Raw genomic sequence first — 27,409 nt, 5'->3', positions numbered from 1 at the left:
GCCAGCCACTTTTCTACGGCAGTCATTTTTGTTTGATTGATGGTTTTATTATATTTTACAATTTTAAATTATATTTTAGAGCAGGTGTTTCTTGCAAATAATTTTAATCTACATTTAACACACTTCCTTGTGGTCTAGATCAGAGATCCTCAAACCGTAGTACGTACGTACCACTTGTGGTACGCGGGCTCCATCTAGTAGTATGCCAAAGAATGAATTGATTAAAGAACAGTGTTTTATTTTCCTATAATCAAACACAGTGTTACTGTTCAAACTGTGTTTAATGTTACAGTGGCCAAAAATATTAAATATATTTGGTAAATAAAACATCTGCCTTGTTTTTAATGAAGACTTAAAGGCCTACTGAAATGAAATGTTTTTATTTAAACGGGGATAGCAGATCCATTCTATGTGTCGTACTCGATCATTTCGCGATATTTCCATATTTTTGCTGAAAGGATTTAGTATAGAACAACGACGATAAAGTTCGCAACTTTTGGTCTCTGATAAAAAAAAGCCTTGCCCCTACCGGAAGTAGCGTGACGTAGTCAGTTGTTCGCCTCCTCATATTTTCCTATTGTTTTCAACGCAGCTAGAGCGATTCGGACCGAGAAAACGACGATTACCCCATTAATTTGAGAGAGGATGAAAGATTCGTGGATGAGGAACGTTAGAGTGACGGACTAGAATGCAGTGCAAGACAACCAAGATGGCGGCGCTTTAAGGCAGCGGCTTCTTGCGAGCGCACCTGGAAGTGTAGACCGATTTGGCAAAAACACCCGTCAATTCAGTCAATTTCATGGCTGGCTCACAGCGTGTTGACTCCGTGATCACTTACGACCGACTTACGATTCTGGATGTGGAGAGATCGGGCCATTTTGGGCTGAAAGATGCGTGTACGGTGGACCTACTCGCTAGCTTGGGAATTCTTCGCGAGCTACATCCAGCAGTGGCCTTTGAAGCAGAGGCGTCCACTACCAGCGGAGACCGTCAACGAAAGAGACGTAAGCGATGCGCTCGGAAGCAGAAGCGGGGGTGTCGGGCGGGGCTAACAACAAAGCTAAATGCGTTGTTGTTAGCGGGGCTAACGAAAAAGCTAAATGCTAATCCACAAAGAAGCGCTAATAAGGACTCTGTTAAGCTAGAACTAGCCAGCGCCAGGCTGGATAATCCCTGCACACATAGCAATTCTCTTAGAATAATATACAACTCACATAATGTTTTTTCTGTGTCAGAGGTGGACATGCATTTTACTGAGGTGGCAAACAATCTAAAAATTCCTGTCATATCAATTCCTAGATATGGTCGAAATTATTTAAAGTGCACTACGCATAATAAACGTAACATTATTAATATTGATACTACGGAGACTTTCAACAAAAACTCCTCAAAACAGCCCACTACCTATAATATGGGCTTTTTAAACATAAGGTCATTGTCTTCCAAAACGTTATTAGTTAATGAAATCATTAGAGACAACAATCTTGATGTCGTTGGTCTAGCCAAAACCTGGCTCAAACCAGACAAATTTTTTGCGCTGGGTGAGGCGTCTCCTCCTGGCTATACGGGAACGCATATTGCCTGTCCCATTAAAAGGGGTGGGGGTGTTGCACTAATATACAACAAAAACTTTAGCCTTACCTCGGACCTAAATAATAAATATAACTCGTTTGATGTGCTTACTGTGAGGTTTGTCACACCGCTGCCTCTGCACCTGGCTGTCATCTACCGCCCCCCAGGGCCCTATTCGGACTTTATCAATGAATTTTCAGAGTTCGTTGCTGATCTAGTGACGCACGCCGACAATATAATCATAATGGGAGACTTTAACATCCATATGAATACCCCATCGGACCCTCCATGCGTGGCGCTCCAGACTATAATTGATAGCTGTGGTCTTACACAAATAATAAATGAACCCACGCATCGCAACGGTAATACGATAGATCTAGTGCTTGTCAGGGGTGTCACCACCTCTAAAGTTACGATACTCCCGTACACTAAAGTAATGTCTGATCATTACCTTATAAAATTCGAAGTTATGACTCATTGTCAGCAAACTAATAATAATAATAATAACTACTATAGCAGCCGCAACATTAATGCTGCCACAACGACGACTCTTACTGACCTACTGCCTTCGGTAATGGCACCATTCCCAAATTATGTGGGCTCTATTGATAACCTCACTAACAGCTTTAACGACGCCCTGCGCGACACCATTGATAGTGTAGCACCGCTAAAGCTAAAAAGGGCCCCTAAAAGGCGTACCCCATGGTTTACAGAAGAAACTAAAGCCCAGAAATTATCATGTAGAAAGCTGGAATGCAAATGGCGTGCGACTAAACTTGAGGTTTTCCATCAAGCATGGAGTGATAGTTTAATAACTTATAAACGCATGCTTACCTCAGCTAAAGCTAAATATTACTCAAATCTCATCCACCCCAACAAAAATGATCCTAAATTTTTGTTTAGTACAGTAGCATCGCTAACCCAACAAGGGACTCCTCCCAGTAACTCCACCCACTCAGCAGATGACTTTATGAATTTCTTTAATAAGAAAATTGAAGTCATTAGAAAAGACATTAAAGACAATGCATCTCAGCTACAACTGGGTTTTATTAACACAGATACGACTGTATATACGACGGACACTGCCCTCCAAAATAGTTTCTCTCTCTTTGATGAAATAACATTGGAGGAATTGTTAAAATGTGTAAATGGGACAAAACTGTTTACTTGACCCAATTCCTGGGAAACTTATCAAGGAGCTTTTTGCTTTATTAGGTCCATCAGTGTTAAATATTATAAACTTATCACTTTCGTCTGGTACTGTTCCCCTAGCATTCAAAAAAGCGGTTATTCATCCTCTACTCAAAAGACCTAACTTCGATCCTGACCTCATGGTGAACTACCGGCCGGTGTCCCACCTTCCGTTTATCTCGAAAATTCTCGAAAAAATTGTCGCACAGCAGCTAAATGAACACTTAGCGTCTAACAATCTCTGTGAACCTTTTCAATCCGGTTTCAGGGCAAATCACTCTACGGAGACAGCCCTCGCAAAAATGACTAATGATCTATTGCTAACGATGGATTCTGATGCGTCATCTATGTTGCTGCTTCTTGATCTTAGCGCCGCTTTCGATACTGTTGATCATAATATTTTATTAGAGCGTATCAAAACGTGTATTGGGATGTCAGACTTAGCCTTGTCTTGGTTTAACTCGTATCTTACTGACAGGATGCAGTGTGTCTCCCATAACAATGTGACCTCGGACTATGTTAAGGTAACGTGCGGAGTTCCCCAGGGTTCGGTTCTTGGCCCTGCACTCTTTAGTATTTACATGCTACCGCTAGTTGACATCATACGCAAATACGGTGTTAGCTTTCACTGTTATGCGGATGACACCCAACTCTACATGCCCCTAAAGTTGACCAACACGCCGGATTGTAGTCAGCTGGAGGCGTGTCTTAATGAAATTAAACAATGGATGTCCGCTAACTTTTTGCAACTCAACGCTAAGAAAACGGAAATGCTGATTATCGGTCCTGCTCAACACCGACATCTATTTAATAATACCACCTTAACATTTGACAACCAAACAATTAAACAAGGCGACTCGGTAAAGAATCTGGGTATTATCTTCGACCCAACTCTCTCGTTTGAGTCACACATTAAGAGTGTTACTAAAACGGCCTTCTTTCATCTCCGTAATATCGCTAAAATGTGTTCCATTTTGTCCACAAGCGATGCTGAGATCATTATCCATGCGTTCGTTACATCTCGTCATTACTGTAACGTTTTATTTTCGGGCCTCCCTAAGTCTAGCATTAAAAGATTACAGATGGTACAAAATGCGGCTGCTAGACTTTTGACAAAAACAAGAAAGTTTGATCATATTACGCCTATACTGGCTCACTTGCACTGGCTTCCTGTGCACTTAAGATGCGACTTTAAGGTTTTACTACTTACGTATAAAATACTACACGGTCAAGCTCCTGCCTATCTTGCCGATTGTATTGTACCATATGTCCCGACAAGAAATCTGCGTTCAAAGAACTCCGGCTTATTAGTGATTCCCAGAGCCCAAAAAAAGTCTGCGGGCTATAGAGCGTTTTCTATTCGGGCTCCAATATTATGGAATGCCCTCCCGGTAAAAGTTAGAGATGCTACCTCAGTAGAAGCATTTAAGTCTCATCTTAAAACTCATTTGTATACTCTAGCCTTTAAATAGACTCCCTTTTTAGACCAGTTGATCTGCCGTTTCTTTTCTTTTCTTTTCTACTCTGCTACGGGGTGGACCGCTAGCCTGTTCATCGGATGGGGACATCTCTACGCTGCTGACCCGTCTCCGCTCGGGATGGTTCCTCCTGGCCCCACCATGGACTGGACTTTCGCTGATGTGTTGGACTTTCACAATATTATGTCAGACCCACTCGACATCCATTGCTTTCGGTCTCCCCTAGAGGGGGGGGGGTTACCCACATATGCGGTCCTCTCCAAGGTTACTCATAGTCATTCACATTGACGTCCCACTGGGGTGAGTTTTCCTTGCCCGTATGTGGGCTCTGTACCGAGGATGTCGTTGTGGCTTGTACAGCCCTTTGAGACACTTGTGATTTAGGGCTATATAAATAAACATTGATTGATTGATTGATATCTTTTTTCGCTCTGACCGTATCTTAGGTACAAGCTGGCTCATTGGATTCCACACTCTCTCCTTTTTCTATTGTAGATCACAGATTTGTATTTTAAACCACCTCGGATACTATATCCTCTTGAAAATGAGAGTCGAGAACGCGAAATGGACATTCACAGTGACTTTTATCTCCATGAAAATACATCGGCGAAGCGCTTTAGCTACTGAGCTAACGTGATAGCATCTGGCTCAAATGCAGATAGAAACAAAATAAATAAATCCCTGACTGGAAGGATAGACAGAAGAGCAACAATACTATTAAACCATGTACATGTAACTACACGGTTAATAATTCTCAGCCTGGCAAAGCTTAACAATGCTGTTGCTAACGATGCTGAAGCTAACTTAGCAACTTAGCAACCAGACCTCACAGAGCTATGATAAACACATTAGCGCTCCACCTACGCCAGCCAGCCCTCATCTGCTCATCAACACCCGTGCTCACCTGCGTTCCAGCGATCGACGGCGCGACGAAGGACTTCACCCGATCACAGATGCGGTTGGCGGCTAGCGTCGGCTAGCACGTCTGCTATCCAAGTAAGTCCTCCTTGTTGTGTTGCTACAGCCAGCCGCTAATACACCGATCCCACCTACAACTTTCTTCTTTGCAGTCTCCATTGTTCATTTAACAAATTGCAAAAGATTGACCAACGCAGATGTCCAGAATACTGTGGAATTATGAGATGAAAACAGAGCTATTTTGTATTGTTTTCAATGGGGTACCGATACTTCTGTTTCACTGGCTACGTCACTCGCATACGTCATCATCCAAAGCCGTTTTCAACCGGAAGTTTAGCGGGAAATTTAAAATTGCACTTTATAAGTTAACCCGGCCGTATTGGCATGTGTTGCAATGTTAAGATTTCATCATTGATATATAAACTATCAGACTGCGTGGTCGGTAGTAGTGGGTTTCAGTAGGCCTTTAAGCTTTCTACGCTACTCTATTTTAATGTTGGTCATGCTGTAGTAGAGAGGATTTACGTCATTAAAGTGAGTTTAACAAATCCTAAGTATAATTACAACTGCAAATGAACCTTATTCTGTGAATTCTTTGTTTGTTTTCTTTAACTTGAAGTCAATTTTGTTCTGCGTTGTCCGAACCAAATCAAGTCAAGTCAAACTTTCAATCAATCAATCAATGTTTATTTATATAGCCCTAAATCACTTTATTTATATAGCACATTAAAACAACCTAATTTTACCAAATGAGACAAGAAAAGCAACAAAACAATGAATAACACAATAAACAGTAATAAAATAACAGCTTTTTTTTGTTAAAACTGTTGAGGCATAACACGCTCAAACCAAGGGGCTATTTGCAGAATGCTTGTATAAATAGATGTGTTTTTATCAAGGTTTTAAAAGGCTCTCGTGTTTGTGCAGCCCTGATGTAAAGAGACAGATTGATCCATAATTTGGGAGCAGCCACAGAAAAAGCTGTGTCACCTCTAGTGGTGAGTCTGGAGCATGGGACAGACAGGAGAAGTTTGTTTGCAGACGTCAATTTCCTGCAGGCAGAGTACTCACTCATCAGGCTGCAGGAGGTCTGACAGGCAAGGTACGGTCAATCCTTGTAAACGTTTAAATAAAACCCAGCAGCCTTTTAAAATTGATCCTTAAATTTACTGTGAGCCACAGGAGAGTCGGGATTATGCACTACCAGCGTTTGGTTCCTGACAACAGGCAGGCTGTTGCATTTTCCCCCCCTGGAGGAAGTAAAGGGAGGACTGGTCAACGGCGATATAAAGCGAATAGTAGTAGTCAAGCCCTGATGTAGTAACAGTATGTATTGTATATTTGTACTTTAAATCTTTTATGACTCAACTTGTTCTATTTAATGTTAAGATAAATACAATAATATGCAGCGCTGTACTTATAACAATTTTTTAGACAAATGGTACCTTTGTTTTATAGTCGCGGCGGAGAGTGGGGGCGAGGATCGTGAAATGTTTTCTTCTTCCTGGGGGGGCGTAGCAGAAAATAATTGAGAAGCACTGGATCAAGCAAAGAAGTCAAACAATGTACTTTAATGATCCAGTTTCAGAAACGGCTAATGAAGTGAATTATATAGAGCTTTTCTCGAGTGATGCAAAGCGCTTTACATAGTGAAAGCCATTATGTAAGTGAGTGGCACTGGGAACAGGTGGGTAAAGTATCTTGCTCAAGGACACACCAATGACAGTGACTAGGATGGCGGAAGCGGGGGTCGAACCGCTCCTGTTCAAACTCAAAGTGTTTACAAAGTATAAGGACAAAGAATATTGATAAACATCCTGTACCTTATTGAAAAATGACACCTAATCTACAAGCTATCACACATTCAACAAATTATTTGAATTGCAACTTATTATCTATTCATGTGAACTTTATTGATTATATATTTACATCATCATCCTTAATGTGCGGCCGTAGCAGAGAGACCTTGCACAACCCTCCATCAGCAGTCAGGGTCACCCATGGCAGAGTCCAGCTCTGATACAAGGATCCCAGTGTTCCGTGCGATTACTTTGGGGTAGGTGAGGCGACCCCTGGTAGATTGTTTCCAAAGGAGGAGCTGTGATATCAGCTCCGTCTTGACACAGAAGCAGTGACCAGCAAACTGTGCGCGACGTTGGCTCAGACGGGTGCTTGCTTGAGGTAGGTTGCCATATTCCAACGTGGGATGGGACTGCCACGACAAGCCTTGTACCCTTCGAAGCAGGTTGGTATAGCAACTGTCAAGGCGTTTGTGAAGGCACGCATTGAGGGTCGTACATTAGGAGGGGTTCGATGGTAGACTTGAAGAGGTCTAGCTTGAGTGAATTGGGCAGGTTGGAGTGACATATTCTATCAATTGTATTACATGCTTTCCAGGCTTTAGCTTTCCTGGCACGGAAGTCATTACCGGAATCCATGATCCAGAAACTGAGGTTTACTTATTGGATAGTTGTCGGGCAGCACGATGAAACAGGGGTTAGTGCATTTGCCTCACAATACGAAGGTCTTGAGTTCGATCCCCAGGCTAGGGGTCTTTCTGTGTGCAGTTTGCACGTTCTCCCTGTGACTGTGTGGGTTCCCTCTGGGTACTCCGGCTTCCTCCCACCTCCAAAGACATGCACCTGGGGATAGGTTGATTGGCAACACTAAATTGTCCCTAGTGTGTGAATATGAGTGTGAATGTTGTCTGTCTATCTGTGTTGGCCCTGCGATGAGGTGGCGACTTGTCCAGGGTTTACCCCGCCTACCGCCTGAATGCAGCTGAGATAGGCTCCAGCACCCCCTGCGACCCAGAAAGGGACAAGCGGTAGAAAATGGATGGATGGATGGATAGTTGTCTGTGTTACAGATTGATTACAGAGAGTAAACAAATGTGATAGCAATTGCAGAGAACAGGTGTAGGACTAAATAACTGTTGCTTCTTCCTACTCATTTTCGGTCATGTTGAAATGACAAACTGTAAATATGTGATGTACTGCATTGTAATTGTATGCATGTTCGAAATAAATGAACACCGTAATGATAACTTTACTTTACATAACTTTTTAAAATGTTTTCATAATTCTCTGATGGACAGCACTTTTCCAACTGTGGTTGTTGTCAAAGTGCTTTCCAAATAGTAAGTTGTATGTATGATATAAATCATATTCATGTACGAAATTATTGCCTGCCATGCTATAGCATGTGTACAATAGTGCAGAAATATATAATTTACTCAAATGTGGTTCTAATATATTTGACAAGTGCCAAGAGGCAGCAAAAGGAGCATTTGTCTTGGTTACTTTGAAGTGTTTTAAGATACTGCTATTCTAGATGCTTGCATTTGGAAAATTTCTGGCTGTGTGTTTGTTTAAGAGCCCGCACACGCATGCTCTGCGAACGATACGCACGCAATTGTAGACGTCACACTAAAACCAAAGCCACCTGTTTTCTGTCGACCATCAGCAGGAACAACTGAAACGAGGAGCGCCAGATGACAGATGAGTCAGCAAAGCACACAGTCATACTGATACACATCGGGTTATCGACACCAGTGTGTTACAGTCCGTGCACACCACGGGATGCGAAAGCAACACAACTGTCAACATTTACAGCCTCCTATGCTAATGCTGAAAGAAGTACATGAAACATGATATGATTTAAAGAAGCTAAAGTTATTAGAGTCAGATTACTCACTATTGGATAAATCCTGGTTTGCGTGTTTGCTGGACGCACTCCATTCACAGACAGTTCCTTTTTTGGCTCTGAAAAGAATACAAATAGACAGAGGTATAAACTGATGTCTGTAAAAGGGAAACACCTCAGGCTGCTAATTTCCCTCCAACATGACTCAGATGGAGTGCTTTTCCAGACCCGACATGATGGCATCTGCTGAAATAAGCAGCAGTGATGGAGAAAGCACAGTTCCACTTTGGCTTCAGCATCTCGGACAAACACGGGGGGGCTGGCATTTGCTGAAACAAGAGGATTTCTTTGCCAGAACGACTTTCTGATGCTTCAAAGGTGAGTACTGAAAGAGAATCAACTGCTGGTTTCTTGTGAAATGCAGGGCACATGTTCATAAAAAAACAGGAAACTGAGTTGTGGGATGTGGTTTCCAATCATACGTCAAATCTTTGTTTTAATAAAACAGATGTCAAGGTTGAAAGGCCTGGAAGAGGCCGCACAAACATAGTTTGACTGTGGTGTTTTTGTTTGTCTCCAATGTGTTGTGTTTAACAACTTCTGCCCTTTATTTTGGAAGTAATACTTGTATACCAGTGAATATATTGTCCATGTCCATGCCTGCATGGACGTAGCCATAAACAACAATGAATAACGTGTGGGAAATGAGCCCATGAACCTCTAAGTCAGTGGTTCTTAACCTGGGTTTGCTCGAACCCTATGGGTTCAGCGAGTCGGCCTCAGGGGTTCGGCGGAGCCTCCACCGCGGAGGTCAAGACACACCCAACTCATTGTGTAAATAAAAACTTCTCCCTATCGCCGTATTATGGATACCCCCAAACAATGTTCCCTCTAATTTTCCATCTGATTTGCAGGTGTGTAATTTGTTGTGAGTTCATGCACTGTGTTGGTTTTGTTCTTTGAACAAGGTGATGTTCATGCACGGTCCAGTAAAAAAACCATACGTATAACTTTGTCTTGAATTTGAAAAAAAACAAACAATTTATTTTTCACTAAAGAAGGGTTCGGTGAAAGCGCATATGAAACTGGTGGGGTTCGGTACCTCCAACAAGGTTAAGAACCACTGCTCTAAGTCTTTGTGTGTTCAGAATATGCTATAAACTACGGGTGTCAAACTTAAGGGCCGGGGGCCAGATGTGGCCCGCCACAACATTTAATGTGGCCCTCGAAAGCCTGAAAAAAATGTGCATCAATAAAGCACCTTATCTTTTCTGACTAAATGTATTTGTTCTTTCCGTTTTGACATGTATTACACGCAATTGCATTTATTTATTTATTTGTTTGAATTAGGACAATGCATATTCATCAACATAGAGCAACAATGTAAATATGCCGGAGTTAGCACAATAGCTACTTTTCATCCGTTGTCCTAAGGCAGGTTAATACAGTAAACATTCAACAGGTCATGATTCAAAAGAATACATAAAACACAGGACATTACACATTACAAGCATACGATAAGCACAGACCTTGGACCAAAAACAAAAAACAAACAACAAGTGAATAATCTAATTGTGCGTGCATGTCTGATTAGTTTTCAACCACTGTTTCAGTGCAGTTTTAAATGTTAAATAGGTGTCACAGTTTCTGACATGGGCTAGCAGCCTGTTCCATGACTGTACGTCTCTGATAGACCCCACCATTTGGCCAAATTTAGTCCTTTAAAACTTTACATTTTGTTTAGTATCATCTAAAAATGCAACAAATATTATTATTGTTTATTTAAAAAATGTTTTTAAGATAAAAATAAATACTTAAATATCTGCTTGACTTGTGATTTCAAAGCTAGTTATCCATCAAATTGGACGTATTGTGAAATAATATTACAAGGCGATAATACATACATATTTATACATATCTACTGTTCCAAATGGTCATCTCAGGCAGCAATAACTGCGATGTAGCACTCAATCAAAACGAGTTTGACACCTAAGCAAAAAAGTATGAGGACACCTACTGTACAGTACAGGTCAAAAGTTTGGACACATCTTCTCATTCAATGCGTTTTCTTTATTTTCATGACTATTTACATTGTAGATTGTCACTGAAGGCATCAAAACTATGAATGAACACATGGAGAGTTATGTACTTAACAAAAAAAGGTGAAATACATTTTATATTCTAGTTTCTTCAAAATAGCCACCTTTTGCTCTGATTACTTTTATTGCACACTCTTGGCATTCGAGAGAATGCCAAGAGTGTGCAAAGCAGTAATCAGAGCAAAGAGTGGGTATTTTGAAGAAACTAGAATATAAAACATGTTTTCAGTTGTTTCACCTTTTTTTTGTTAAGTACATAACTCCACATGTGTTCATTCATAGTTTTGATGCCTTCAGTGACAATCTACAATGTAAATAGTCATGAAAATAAAGAAAACACATTGAATGAGGAGAAGGTGTGTCCAAACTTTTGGCCTCTACTGTATGTTACCACTACAGAAAGTGAAAATGCAGCTACTTGGGTAAGCTACTTGGAAAAAGTAGCAAGCTAAGTTCCAAGTTATCCTACATTAAATGTAACTTCACTGCCCTGAAGCTACCCACCAAAGAAATGAAGCTAAGCTACAATAAAACCACGGAAGTAGCTAAACTACATGAAAGCTATTTCTTTTTTTAACGAACGAACAAGTAATTACTATATGATCAATAGATTTGTGATACTAACAGATCAGATCAGTTCAACTGATTTTCCAATTTTATAACTTTATCATCAATGAAGACTAAAATCTTTATTTATCAATGAAGACTAAAATCTTCGGCTCATGTATCTCACTGCCATTGCAATATGAATAGTTATTAGAATAGTACAGTAACTGTCAGTGAGTCACTATCACATTATAAACATAACTGAACAGGTGGTGTGCAAAGTGAAAATAGAAGAACATACACAGCTACAAAAGTTTTAACTCCTCCAAGAAGATTTTTCACAACATTTTGGAGTGTTTTTTGATGCATGGACCTACTTTTTTTAATTCATGTGTTTGATAGGGTTGAGGTCAGGTCTCTCACATTCTTACAAGATCTACCAAACACCAAATTCCTTAATAAGATGAAGAATTGCTTACTGTAAGAAGAAGCGTGGACCTCTTAATCAACATACCAGAGAATTCCGAGCCCCCTGCGGCAGTGGTGGCTGCTGGTCTTTCATGTAGGGGAAGCTCATTTTCAGCTACTCTCTGAATATGGGTACAGTCTCCAATAACAGATAAAATATGTAAAGATGATTTATTTTACGGAACAAAAACCATCTCTTATAGCATTGTAAATTTCCTTACATCAACTCAGAACAACGGAACACAACTTGAAAAATGCTCAGGCAGTGGTTTATATTTCAAGATCGCTGCTGCGCTCAGTGTGCAATGTGTGGGACAAAGCCATTTATCTAATGACTGTCCAGTTATGGTAAAAAAAAAATACATTTGACAAGTTAAAAGTAGGAATGTCTAAGTCTATCAAATACATGAACCTTTTTCCATATGAAGTCATTGTGCTGTGCCGGATCTCCGCCACCAGATGGAGCCCGCGGGGGTGAACCCATGGGTTAAACGTTTAGACCAGCCCACATTTAGGGAAAATAAGCCCCTCCTCGATCTGCGGGCTGCAGCCAGGGGTTACTCATCCAGTTTGGCCGCAGTTGAACAACACACTCTATGCTCCCTCATTGAAATCAATGGACACTCAGCTTTAACGCTGTTTAATAAATGAAGGCAAGGGTTTTAAATGCAGCTAATTGTAGTTTGTTTAATTACTTACATTTGCACCGTGTATTTTATTTGGTTTAAACAACTGTAAGAATAAAGAGAAATACTAATCAATAATAATTAATGCAAATATTTGTTTCTTATCTTGGTTACAATGTGGCCAAACACTATGCGTAACAAAGTAGTCAGAATTGAATACCCGACCAAAGAATACCACCCTTTATTAACTGAGTCTCTGTGCTTTTTTTACATTGCAAAAATAAGCCACCATGGTGCCCAAAAAGTTGCAAGGGCCATCACTTTGATCAAGGTGGTGAGAAACACTATTGAATTTAAGAAAGAATTGATAGCAAAATACAAAGGTGACCTCTGCTTTGCTTGCCCCCTCCCTCTCAGCTCATCGCCGTATTGGGAAACAATGTTAAATTGAATGTGCTCAAAGTACTGAAAACTTTTAACTATTATTAGGTTTATTTAACAAATTAATAAAATAAACAGACACACCATCTTCCTACTATTTAATTTGTATAGGTTTTGAGTGTATTTTAATAATAAAGACAAAACAATGGGTTTCACTTGCCTCTGTGTCATATGCAATTCCAGTATGAATCTATTCTGAACTTGTAGGTTCAATGTGGATGATTGAATATGTTCAGACAACCATGTGTTTATACAAATTTAGATTAGGGAAATACATTCATGTGTATTCATGTAAATGTTTGCATTTAAGCTAGCTCGCCAGCAATTAGCACGCTAGCATGCTCGCTTCTCCAGTAAAACAGAAGTATCGCTGGTCCGTCAGTTTATCAAAGTGCTGGTGTCAATCACAGTTTTACGATCATTTAAAATGGTATTACTAACTGTTTGTTTTTTTTGTTTTTTTTTACAATGGTTTATCATTAATACCTTTTATCATCCAACCCTAAAAAGTTGTGGTGAAATGACTATGGATCACTTTACCTGGTCTCGCAGACCATCCACAACTTTAAAAAATGCTCACACGGTCTAATATTATAATTTGTGGTATGGCAGCGGACAGGAAAGCACTGAGTTGGTTGTTAAAATGAAAGGGTGTAGTCTTGCCATCCATCCATCAGCGATATCTACACCAGCCCGGGCAGTAGGCGGCCCTCCACTATCCCACTCCACCCAGTCTGCACAACTAAGGACTATTTCCTCATCAGTCTTCGGGGAGGAGTACAGCATCAAGGCCAGCACGTCTCGGCTGAAGTCCAACTTCTTTCCTGAAAATGTCAGATAAATGAAAAGTACATTACACACAATGGCAAGCTGAGTATTATAACTTGTTATCTGTTCCAAGTGAATGTTTATATGCAGTCTAATAAAATTCCTTAAGATGGTGACAAAGCTCTCTAGTGGAACATTTTTTAGCAGTTTGTTGCCATTAAGGCAGGGGTGTCAAACGTACAGCCCGCGGCCTCAACAGGTTTTATCCGGCCCGCGTGATGATTTTGCCAAGTATAAACATGAGCTGCTTTTTTTTTTAACGAAAAAAAACTATAACAATTCTGTTAGGCAAGCAAACGGTTTATACCGGGGCCAAGCAAGAGGTACTCCGTAAAAGGGGACTGTGGCTCCTCCTCCTTGACCCACATGAAACTTAAAACCTGCTGTTTTATGTCTTCTGCTTCGAACACATCGTCATTTGGCACCCTCGTTGCCCCAAAATGTCTCTGTCAAACACGAGAAAAGTGAACTTAACCCTTTTGAATAGTTTTTTACCTCTGTTTCTTACGGTATGTTGAGTTAGCTATGGATTGATACGTGGACATGAAAAATCCTGGCTTTGTAGATACACTGACCTGAAGTCTAAGCTCATTGTGTTTTTGAAACTGCACCAATTTCCTCTGAATTTTCAACAAATTTGAAGTGTTTTGTCTAGAGGATTATTTGTGATTTGTACGTTTTCAGAATGTGCTTGTTCTATTTTTGGCCAAGGTAAAACAAAAAAAACAACCTGAAGTTGTCTTGATTTTTAAGTTATCATGCCATGATTTTACCATTCCGGCCCACTTCGGAATAGATTTTCCTCCATGAATCCCCTGAGCTAAAATTAGTTTGACACCTTTGCATTAAGGGGTTGAAAGTGCCCGTCTTTACTTTTGTTGAGCCTGAGAACGTATGTTATGCGTATTTTATATCAGATGTTTAAGTGAAATGTATTTTTTAGCTGTCTATATAAATGGCATATTTGTAGGTGTTCCATCCATCCATTTTCTATCTTTTTGTCCCTTTCAGTGTCGCAGGTGGGGGGCTGGAGCCTATCCCAGCTGCACCTGGGCGAAAGGGTACCCCATGAACAAGTCGCCACCTCATCGCAGGGCCAACACAGATAGACAACATAGGTAAGTAGGTCTTTATTGTCATTGCACAAGTACAACAAAACTTTGTTTTCAGCACGAACCCGATCAAGATTAGACAAACAAACAGTGTACAGGGTTACAGAACAGGAACGCTGATGGGTCGCCACAAGGCACCCCATAAAAGATGGAAAAAAGGTAAACGTTGGGGAAAGATGAGTAAAACAATACAATCTAGACTGGGCTCCTAAGAGGGCTCAGTCTGGAGTGGGAAAAAACCTCCATAGCGAAGCACATATACATATTACAACATCTCGAGACTTGCAACAGAGGGGAGGGAGTGGGGGCCACGGTGGCAGGCTGCAGCTCTTCAGGCGCTGCCCATCCGTCCATCACTCCTAAGGGATTTGCGTCAAACGTGTTGGATAGGGGTTGGGGTATGTGTGTGTGGCATATATTTTTGTGGATGCATGTGTGTGTGAAAGCTTGCCGCGTGTGTCTATTCCGCGGCCTTGATGTTGTGCAGTCGCTAGTCCAAAGTCAACAACAAAAGGTTGTGTCCATGAGAGACAAGAAGGGAGTTTGTTGTGTCTTTGCCGCACTGTCCTTCGGGAGAGTCTTGAAGCGAATGAAAATTAAATTTGCTTTTCACTCTAAATTGTCTATGACTGACCCTCAAAATTCATCCTGCGGGGCAGACAGTCCGATGTTAACAATCACACTCACATTCACACACTAGGGCTAATTTAGTGTTGACAATCAGCCTATCCCCAGGTGCATGTCTTTGGAGGTGGGATGAAGCTGGAGTACCCGGCGAGAACCCACGCAGTCACTTGGAGAACATGCAAACGCCACACAGAAAGACCCCAAACTCGGGAATCGAATCCAGGACCTTCTCGCTATGAGGCACAAGCACTAACCAACTGCACAGTGTTCTAAATTGCCTTGTAAAATTACCAATGCTAATCACTTGCAAGTATATGGTATTTTTTAATGCAAATTAGCATTGAGCTCTCTGAGTACTTTTAATGCTTTTCATTAATTTTGAATAACACAAAGAAATTGTGTATTTTATGTAAATTATAATCAACCTGCTTCATTTCTGAATGTTCAAATTACCAGTGCTTTAAAGGGGAACAGCACATTTTTGGGAATTTTGCCTACTGTTCACAATTATTATGAGAGACAAGAATACACATCTTTTTTTTCTTCTTTTTACGATTTTAAAGATGATAAAAACACTTAAAAGATGTGGCTAACGGGAGTCACCGTTGTAACGTTCAAAGCCCTCTAAAACAACTTCAAAACCCATCAGAGGGTTGGTCTTGAACTGGGTAAGAAGCTACTTAACCAACAAGAAGCAATACGTGAAGATACAGAGCTGTCTTGAAAAAATCTTGTGGTGTACCTCAAGGATCAATACTGGGACCAAAATGTTCCAATATTTATACAAACGACATTTGTACAGTTACAAAGGACTTAAAGTTAGTACTAGTTGCAGATGACACGACTGCGTTTTGTTCAGGAAAGGAACATGCAGAAGTTAATACAAATAAAAAACAGAAGAAATTAACAAATTTAAAAGATGGTTTGACAAAAACAGACTATCCTTGAATCTCAGTAAAACTACAATAACGCTATTTGGTAACAGTAGAAGACAATGTCAAATACAAATAGATGGAGTACATATTGAAAGGCTAAATGAAAACACATTGTTGGGTGTAATAATAGATGATACAATGAACTGGAGACCTCATGTAAAAAATATACAACATAAAGTAGCAAGAAACATGACAATAATGAATAAAGCTAAATATTTTCTGGACCAAAAATCTCTTCATATTATTATTATTATTTATTGTTATTGTGTAGAAATATGGGGAAACAAGTACAAATGTGCGCTTCATTCACTAACGGTGTTACAAAAAATATCAATTAGAATAATACATAATGTTGGATATAGAGAACATACAAACCCTTTATTTATTAAATCAAAAATATTGAAATCCAACGACATAGTGAATTTGTAAACAGCTAAAATGATGTACAAAGCAAACTATAACCTGCTACCCAAGAATGTACAACAATTCTCCTCAGTAAAAGAAGAGAAATATAACCTTAGAGGAAAATCTAATTCAACACATTTGTATGCGCAAACAGACTTAAAACCTTTAGTATATCAGTATGTGGAACTAAATTAAGGAATGGATTAAGCAAAGAAATCAAACTAAGCACAAATATGAACCAGTTTAAGAGACTGTTGAAACTACAAGTGTTCACAAAGTACAAAGAAAAACAATTATCATAAATATCTTTAACAATTAAAAAAAAGAGAAACAATCATTAATAATAAATGTAATATTTGTTTACATACTTATGGTATATTTATTGGAATCGGCAAGATGCCTGATGACTTCGAGCTTGGCGATGGTAAGGCCCTCAACGTTAAGTTGGAGCACTGACAGACCTTGGTTTTCGACGGTGGGGGTGTCCGGCCGTCCTGAAGAGGATGTTCTCTGCCTTGGTCTTGATCTTGGCTTGTACCTTGGTCTGCCAGCTCGAGGCTGGCTGCATCCTGGAAATAGACCTGGGAGACCGCTGGGCCCTACCGCATCTACCGATACATCCAGGACCCAGGAGGCTGTGTAACAGGAGAAAACCTACCACACCATCTATGGACCTTGCTGAATCGCCTACGCCACTTCCGGCCGTCCTGAAGAGGATGTTCTCTGCCTTGGTCTTGATCTTGGCTTGTACCTGGTCTGCCAGCTTGAGGCTCGCTGCATCCTGGAAACAGACCAATCTTCGATTTAGGACCGGAGACGAGGGCGTGGCTACACGACATGGAGTTGGCCATCTGATGATATACGAAAGAGAGAGGTATATTTATTTATTTATTTATTTATTGTTATGTAGCGTGATTTGGGCGTGGCTTGGCACGTCCAGACCACGCCCAGACCACACCCCCTTATAAGTATGAAAATTATATTCAAAGTAGCAATGTGCTTGAGCTCGCCACGGTCCAGTGATGGGCAGTAACAAGCTACATGTAGCTAAGCTACGTAGCTTAGCTACATTTTCTAGTCGCTTGGCGGTAGCTTAGCTACTTTTTTAACGAGTAGCTTTTCCTGTAGCTGAGCTACTTTTAGACCCTTGTAGCTACGTAGCTTACATCAAAGCTACAAGCTACAAAGAGAAAAAAGGGATTGCAAATCCATGCAAAAAAAAATATGGAGAAAACACAATGACCTGGATAAATGAGAACATCCATACATACGGAGAAAATCCATGATGATTGGTTGGTGTTCGTATGATGAGTCACGATTGGCTAAGGTTAGGGCGGAAACATTACGGACTGGCCAATCAGAGGCAAGATAAGGGATCTCAAAATGAGTAAGCAAAATCATAAACATACACACACTCATGCATGTCACATGACGACAAAGGAGTCAGAGACAGAGCAATCCCTATTATTATATAGGGGTGGGCCAAAGAAAAGGCAAACTAAATGTGACAGGTAGAGGGTGCTAGAACGGGTAGCCCTTTAGGGCCCTGGGGAGGCTATAAATAAGAGAGGAAGCCCTGCGGCCTTCCCTTCACCCCAAAGCCTGACTTTGAGTGTTTGGTGAGCGGACCTGCTAGCTACTGGGTAGGTGTTGATTTTGGTTTTATGAGTTTTGTTTGATGTTTGCAACCATTACATTTTAATAATAATGCACATACCCCTTTTATAGTGTGAACCAGAAACCCAATACCCTGGTAGAAGGGGGGAGTTTTGTGCACATACACTGCCTGCCCGATAGTGTGGTGGGTGTAGCTTTTAGAATTACCTTTGTTGGGCTACTCCATTTTGATTATCCCATTTTACCAATATATGCACCCCTTTCGTGAGCTCGTGTGTTTGAGCTTTAAAGCTCTGGTTGTAGCCCTGAAGTGTACTGTGTGATTGGTTACCAGTAGTAGCGGTTTCAGGTATGGGGAACATGTCATTTGAATATCATACATTCAAGTCCATCTGGCTCATTGCAACTTTTACTATGCCTATAGCTTTCAGTTACCCGGTCAGTCTCTCCAGTCTCCAGTATTAGATGACAGGCCTGGTTTTAAAAGGTATTGAACTTTATTTTGATAATGTGTATTTTCAGATATTTTAGTGTATATTATTGATGTATTTGTTGAATTGTATTGCTTTTTACTGATGTCATGATACCTGCCCACAGGGAGGAGTGCAAGGAAGAGCGCACTATTTATCACTGTTTTTCCCACCGCCAATGTAAAAATATGTTTAATTTATTCATTCGGGCCACGTGCAATGGTGTGAGGGTTATAGACGTACAGGCTTATCCTAAGTCAGATTGATTGCATATTTGATTTATGGTTTGTTTTATTTGAAGTCATTATACCCTTATCGTTTATTTGGTTTTACACTATTAGTTTGTGTGCTGTGGACTTGCAGTGGATTGCATGCCTCCTATTGGCCTTGAGTCTTCTGACTAGGCCCTATCATCAGTAACTCTTTCCGGCCTAGCCCCCTGGGTAACCCTATCCCTACTAGCCATTGACCATTGTCCTACACTGCAGCCCATCAAACTTTATGTGGTAAATCCTCTACACCAGACTCCTCTTGTGGTAACTTTTACTACTGTATTGAATGAATAAAATTGTTCCTTAGATTTGTACATCAGCCTCTGTCGTCCTGGTCATTCGGGACAGCTAATGTGGGGATATTGCCCTGGCCTAGATATAAGTAATTTGCTATAGGATTTCCTCATCCTTTCAATTGAGGGTGGCGTTGTCTTCTAGGACATGGTGTACTTTGTTTAGGCCACATAAATAAATACATACAGTGGGGTGTGGGGACCCCTAGAGGTAGTTGTAGGATGTCCCCAGCTAAATGACAGATCGTTAACAGTAATGAACTTTTATTGGGTCCACTTGTACACTCTGGTACTTTAACATTTGTATTATACATGTGGGCCCTTAGATATAAAATATATAAATGTAGTTTGAATTGATTAACGTGGACCCCGACTTAAACAAGTTGAAAAACGTATTCGGGTTACCATTTAGTGGTCAATTGTACGGAATATGTACTGTACTGTGCAATCTACTAATAAAAGTTTCAGTCAATCAATCAGCTTTGATCTAGCAAGCTACGTTTGCAGTGTAGCTTACTACAATTGTGAGGGGATAGCTTCCTCTGTAGCTTAGATACATTTAATCGAGAGCAACCTGTACCTCAGCTTATTACATTTACCAAGTAGCTTGCCCATCACTGCCATGGTCTGACCAATCCCAAATCAATTGGGGATGCTTTTTTTCCATGTGTTTCGAGCAAACCGCAGAATGATTGTGAGCCTCACAATGTTGTCTCCGAGAATGGAACAGAGGCTGCACCCTGTTTGAAAATATAGTCGCTACAATGATACGTAAAACTTTAGAAGAGGTGGGTGACTGATGACCCCAAATATAAAATAATTTGTGTAACTTATAACATGTGTTTATACAGTAACCTGCTCACATGAGTCAGATGACAGTTTCATGTGAACCTCAAATAAATACTCCAGCGTGATCACGGCTTTTTCACAATTTTTTTTCCACCAAGGGCCACATACTATAAAGTAAAATTAAAAAAAACTTTTCAAAATGGCCCTCAAATACTTTGACTTGTTCCCTTGGTGGAAAAAGTTGAGACACCCCTGTGTTATTAGTAACAACTTGTCAGCTTTATTCTCATTGATTCACTTTTTTTTTTTTTATCATTCCTCATGTTTTTAGAGGATCGTTGTATGGCTGTTTGCCGTAGTAAACAAACATTAGACAGTATGTTTAAAATATGCTGCGGGATAACAAAACTTGAGTAGCTGGCCACACTTTGGACGCCCTGTGCTGACAAAGGTCTTTGCATTGACAAATAATTCTCAAGATTAACAAGGAGACTCGGTAAAGAATCTGGGTATTATCTTCGACCCAACTCTCTCGTTTGAGTCACACATTAAGAGTGTTACTAAAACGGCCTTCTTTCATCTCCGTAATATCGCTAAAATTCGTTCCATCTTGTCCACTAGCGACGCTGAGATCATTATTCATGCGTTCGTTACGTCTCGTCTCGATTACTGTAACGTATTATTTTCGGGCCTCCCTATGTCTAGCATTAAAAGATTACAGTTGGTACAAAATGCGGCTGCAAGGCTTTTGACAAAAACAAGAAAGTTTGATCATATTACGCCTATACTGGCTCACTTGCACTGGCTTCCTGTGCACTTAAGATGCGACTTTAAGGTTTTACTACTTACGTATAAAATATTACACGGTTTAGCTCCAGCCTATCTCGCCGATTGTATTGTACCATATGTCCCGACAAGAAATCTGCGTTCAAAGAACTCCGGCTTATTAGTGATTCCCAGAGCCAAAAAAAAGTCTGCGGGCTATAGAGCGTTTTCTATTCGGGCTCCAGTACTCTGGAATGCCCTCCCGGTAACAGTTAGAGATGCTACCTCAGTAGAAGCATTTAAGTCCCATCTTAAAACTCATTTGTATAATCTAGCCTTTAAATAGACCCCCCCTTTTTTTAGACCAGTTGATCTGCCGTTTCTTTTCTTCTCTCCTCTTCTCCCCTGTCCCTTGCGAGGGGGAGTTGCATAGGTCCGGTGGCCATGGATGAAGTGCTGGCTGTCCAGAGCCGGGACCCCGGGTGGACCACTAGCCTGTGCATCGGTTGGGGACATCTCTGCGCTGCTGACCCGTCTCCGCTCGGGATGGTTTCCTGTTGGCCCCGCTGTGGACTGGACTCCCGCTGATGTGTTGGATCCACTGTGGACTGGACTTTCACAATGTTATGTCAGACCCACTCGACATCCGTTGCTTTCGGTCTCCCCTAGAGGGGGGGGGTTACCCACATATGCGGTCCTCTCCAAGGTTTCTCATAGTCATTCACCGACGTCCCACTGGGGTGAGTTTTTCCTTGCCCGTATGTGGGCTCTGTACCGAGGATGTCGTTGTGGCTTGTACAGCCCTTTGAGACACTTGTGATTTAGGGCTATATAAATAAACATTGAAAAATAAAATAAACATTGAAGATTAAACGGAATGTAATTGTGCAGTACATGCAATATTTCTGTCAAAATTGAAATAATTAATGTGTATAGTTAGAAAGATAAAGTACTTTGTTGACAAATATTATTTCCAGGCTTTTGCGGCCCACATAAAACGATTTGGCGGGCCAGATTTGACCCCCGGGCCATGAGTTTAAATCCTGGGATTTAAACCTGGCATGCCCCTGTGTGTTCCCACAGATTAAGGATGGATACATGTTCTTTTAGCATTTTCTCAAGCACAATTAAACTTAACCCAAAGTACAATTCCAGCAAGAAAACTTCACTAGAAGAGGACGCAAAATAATATACCGTACTAGTTCTGGGAGGTCAAACTCGTTTTCATTGAGGGCCACATCACAGTTATGGCTGCCATCAGAGGGCCGCTTGTAAACAGCATGTTGTATGAATTGTATAATGTGCCTCTGGATTTCATTATTAATTATATATTTTTTATTAAGTAGACTGTCGATTTTATAGTAAACATTTACTAAATGTTACTGTAAAATATTTATATATATTATTTATATTCTGGCAACTTAGCTGCCAGTTTCTCTACAGTAAAAAACAAATGTACCGTCTTTCCATTCACAGTAATCCACTGTTAAAAACATCTGTAGATTTTACAGTCAAAAACTGGCAGTTCAATCATCAGAATTTTATTGCAAAAAACTGGTAGTTTTTTCAATTTAGAGTAATATGCTGTAAAGAACACCGCAACATTTATTGTAATTTTTATTAATTTGATGGTTAGTTTGCTGTAAAATCATAAGTCAAGCAGATATTTAAGTATTTATTTTTTATTTAGACAAGAAATGTTTGGAAAGTATGATAATATACTGTAATATTTGTTGCAATAATAGATACTATTAAAGTTGAAAATGAATGCAATTTCAAGCAGTACATTTTTTTTTTCTGTCAAAATTTTAAAAAATCCATTACATTTAGTGAGAAAATAAATACTTTATTGACACATATCGTTTCCAGTTTGCGGGCCAGATCTGGCCCCCGGGCCTTGAGTTTGACACCTGTGTACTAGTGGTTTACCTTAATTTTTCTCTGCTTTTTGGTTTTTGTTTCATACTCAGCCTGTGGGCCCTTTGGCTCACATCCCCACCAAACCTTCCAATGTGTTTCTGGTCCAGCTAGCTTTGGTTGACAGTCTTGTGGCTCTAAACTGGCTTCTTCAAGTGGAAGGAAGTATGCTTGCCTGGATGTCGGTGAATGTCAAGGTTCTAAGTGAGCTGCGTCCACCAGCTTCTTGATACTCGGCCTCTCTGCTCCTGCTAGGGCTGCTGGGACTGGAGGCCATGCTGGTGTTACGCTGGCCTCAGCAGACTCAAGAGATTCCCAACTTCTCAGTGGGCTCAGCTCAGCTGCACGTTTGTTTGGATACTTGTTCTCTTGGAATTGTTGGTTTTGCTGACCTCAGAAAATGTAGGTCTCCAGGCTCCGCAAGACTTGCATGAGTTGGTGGCTCCCATCTCCAAGCACACTTTCTTCTTCCATCTGTGGGAGACATTATGGTTGGGTAAATTATGGCTGCATTATGTTCTGCTCCAACGCAAACCACAAAATAATTTATTTCATTGACCATGTGGTTGTAAATATTAATCTCAGTGAGATACTTAAATGTAGTTTGAAAAATAATGTGTTAGTACTTCTTGTAAGTTAAAATAACACTATTACATTATTTGTGTGACATATACACAATGTAATGCCAGATGACATGTGGATATTCTTTGTGTAATCAAATGTTTCCACATCTTTCATGTGAGCTCCTTGAACCTTTCAACTTTAGCAGTGGGAGAATACGATCGGCTCAGTATTTTGTCTAACGTTTGTTTAATATGGCAGAAAGCCCATGATTCCATGCACAAATAATAAAACGATCCTCAAGAAATTGATACACTAATAAACATGATATACGGCAAAGGGCTCTGGTATGTAGTCATGCTATTCACGGTTTGTGTCCGTCACATTCTGTCGTCTTCCCCGTGTTCAACCATTAATGGGCTTTAAAGGGGAACTGCATTTTCACAACCATTATGAGAGACAACAACACATATGTATATATATTTTTCTGTGTGTTTTGTAATAAATTTGTAATAATTGGCTCGCAATGCTGCTAACGAGAGCAATTTATTATGCCTCTAAATCACTCCAAAAATGTATCCAAGAACATCATTTACCTTCCGTGACATGTATAATAACCAAGCAATAGCGACATTGTTATTGTAAGAGTGAACACTGAGGAACTGTTTTTGTAGCAAAGTAACACATTGCCATGCTCACAGACTTTTTATTTTCTAATACACAACACAATGCCATAGGACACCAATTTGTTCTCACTGAAAATCATGAACAATTATATTACAGTATCTGTAAAATATTAGCCCACATTTTATGTTTTGTTTGTACAGAGCCAGCTTGAGAGTGTATGTCAGGGGTCCCCAAACTACGGCCCCCAACATCCAAAATCCGGCCCACATGAAGTCCCAAGTTAAAAAAAAAGTTGTTTTTAAAAAAAAAAAAAAAAAAAAAAATTATTTATTTTTTATTTTTTTAATCTTTCCTTTCTAATCCATTTTCTACCGCTTGTTACTCTCGGTATATATATATATATATATATATATATATATATATATATATATATATATATATATATATATATATATATATATATATATTTATATATATATATATATATATATATATACACACACACAGCCTGGCCCCCGGCCAAATTTTTTTAACCCAATGTGGCCCCCGAGTCAAAAAGTTTGGGGACCCCTGGTGTATGTAGTTGTACTAACAAACATGATGCGCTGCATGTAAAATAGTAAATATTATAGTGACTTACTCAATGGCCGTGTTTCCAGTTGATTTCGGGTGGATTGAAACATGTTGTAGCACGGCAGGGTTTGTTGGAGCGAACAGTTCGTCTTTCGTTGTTTTCTCTTTGCCAGAAACGCCAGCTTCCGTCTGCTTGAATATTTTACCCTCTCTTTGTGCTCGCTTAGCACCTCTAACCAGCAGTTTATCCTCCAGTTTGTGAATCCTCGTTTGTCCAAAAGTAATCATCTTTGTCTGTTACCAAGTCTGCTATGATTAGAACCCTCACAGATTTGTTGCTGGAAATACGAATTGTGTTTCTATGGGTACCGAAAAAAATGTGCCCAGGAAATAAGTTCCAGTAATTGTTAGCATGCCTAAAATTACCAAAATATTGTACATATTAAATATTGTTATAAATGTCTGTTACTAAATTATATATGGATACATATATATGTGTGTGTGTATATATATATATATATATATATATATATATATATATATATATATATATATATATATATATATATATATGTATGTATATATATATATATATTTATGTGTATATATATATATATATATATATATATATATATATATATATATATATATATATGTATATATATATATATATTTATGTGTATATATATATATATATATATATATATATATATATATATATATATATATATATATATGTATATATATATATATATTTATGTGTATATATATATATATATATATATATATATATATATATATATATATATATATATATATATATATATATATATATATATATATATATTTATGTGTATATATATATATTTATGTGTATATTTATGTGTATATGTATATATGTATATGTATGTATGTATGTGTATATATATATATATATATATATATATATATATATATACACTACCGTTCAAAAGTTTGGGGTCACCCAAACCATTTTGTGGAATAGCCTTCATTTCTAAGAACAAGAATAGACTGTCGAGTTTCAGATGAAAGTTCTCTTTTTCTGGCCATTTTGAGCGTTTAATTGACCCCACAAATGTGATGCTCCAGAAACTCAATCTGCTCAAAGGAAGATCAGTTGTGTAGCTTCTGTAACGAGCTAAACTGTTTTCAGATGTGTGAACATGATTGCACAAGGGTTTTCTAATCATCAATTAGCCTTCTGAGCCAATGAGCAAACACATTGTACCATTAGAACACTGGAGTGATTGTTGCTGGAAATGGAAATACACCTATGTAGATATTGCACCAAAAACCAGACATTTGCAGCTAGAATAGCCATTTACCACATTAGCAATGTATAGAGTGTACTTCTTTAAAGTTAAGACTAGTTTAAAGTTATCTTCATTGAAAAATAAGGACATTTTAATGTGTCATGGCTGTCTTGAGTTTCCAATAATTTTTACAACACTTATTTTTTTGTGATAGAGTGATTGGAACACATACTTGTTGGTGAAAAAAAACATTCATGGAGTAAGGTTCTTTTATGAATTTATTATGGGTCTACTGAAAATGTGAGCAAACCTGCTGGGTCAAAAGTATACATACAGCAATGTTAATATTTGGTTACATGTCTCTTGGGAAGTTTCACTGCAATAAGGCGCTCTTGGTAGCCATCCACAAGCTTCTGGCAAGCTTCTGGTTGAATTTTTGACCACTCCTTTTGACAAAATTGGTGCAGTTCAACTCAATTTGTTAGTTTTCTGACATTGACTTGTTTCTTCAGCATTGTCCACACGTTTAAGTTAGGACATTGGAAGGCCATTCTAAAACCTTAATTCTAGCCTGATTTAGCCATTCCTTTACCACTTTTGACGTGTGTTTGGGGTCATTGTCCTTTTGGAACACCCAACTGTGCCCAAGACCCAATCTCCGGGCTGATGATTTTAGGTTGTCCTGAAGAATTTGAAGATAATCCTTCTTTTTTCATTGTCCCATTTAAAGCACCAGTTCCATTGGCAGCAAAACAGGCCCAGAGCATAATACTACCACCACCATGCTTGACGGTAGGTTTGGTGATCCTGGGATTAAAGGACTCACCTTTTCTCCTCCAAACATATTGCTGGGTATTGTGGCCAAACAGCTACATGTTTGTTTCATCTGACATTACATGGGGAAAAAGATAATACCTTCTTGAGGAAAGTTCTGTGGTCAGATGAAACAAAAATGTACTTGTTTGCCCACAAGAGTCATCATGTTATTAATACTGGCAGCTGCATGTTTCTACATATGACTCTTACTGTCAATGAATATGCTCCCATCCACAGTACCCTTATTGACTTCCACTTTTGTAGTTGCAATACCAGATACATCCAACAGATGATACCAGAGAGACAGCAAGTGAAGTGAAGCATGTGTACATGGTAACCACTTCAAAACTGCCTGGAACAAATCAATTATGGCTCAAAAATTTAAAAAAAAAAAAAAAAAAGTGGATAAAGAAGAGTAAGAAACAATGCAGCTAGTTTCCGACCCATGAGGCGTTGTGTTTAGCTGCAGTGCCCCTGCACTTTGGACTCTGTGGTCACTTACTATACCAATTTGTCAAGGACTGTGCAATGCAAATAAGAGGAC

At 39.5% G+C, this 27,409-nt stretch overlaps 2 protein-coding genes across 4 annotated transcripts in view; both read left to right on the top strand.

Annotated features, from left to right (window-relative positions):
- Positions 1-27,409, top strand: part of slc7a2 (solute carrier family 7 member 2) — a 396,413-nt gene that overhangs the window by 291,126 nt on the left and 77,878 nt on the right. The window lies entirely within an intron of this gene.
- Positions 18,355-27,409, top strand: part of LOC133648955 (lysophosphatidic acid receptor 4-like) — a 44,540-nt gene continuing 35,485 nt past the window's right edge. For 2 of the 3 annotated variants that reach the window (XM_062045535.1, XM_062045536.1), the window contains exon 1: positions 18,355-18,534. The gene's annotated coding sequence lies outside the window, so the exon portion shown is untranslated. The remainder of the gene's footprint in view (positions 18,535-27,409) is intronic. The other variant, XM_062045533.1, reaches the window with a different exon arrangement.

This window comes from Entelurus aequoreus, linkage group LG04 (assembly GCF_033978785.1).
Source record: "Entelurus aequoreus isolate RoL-2023_Sb linkage group LG04, RoL_Eaeq_v1.1, whole genome shotgun sequence".
Taxonomy (NCBI): domain Eukaryota; kingdom Metazoa; phylum Chordata; class Actinopteri; order Syngnathiformes; family Syngnathidae; genus Entelurus; species Entelurus aequoreus.
This window is presented reverse-complemented; position numbering and strand designations above follow the sequence as displayed.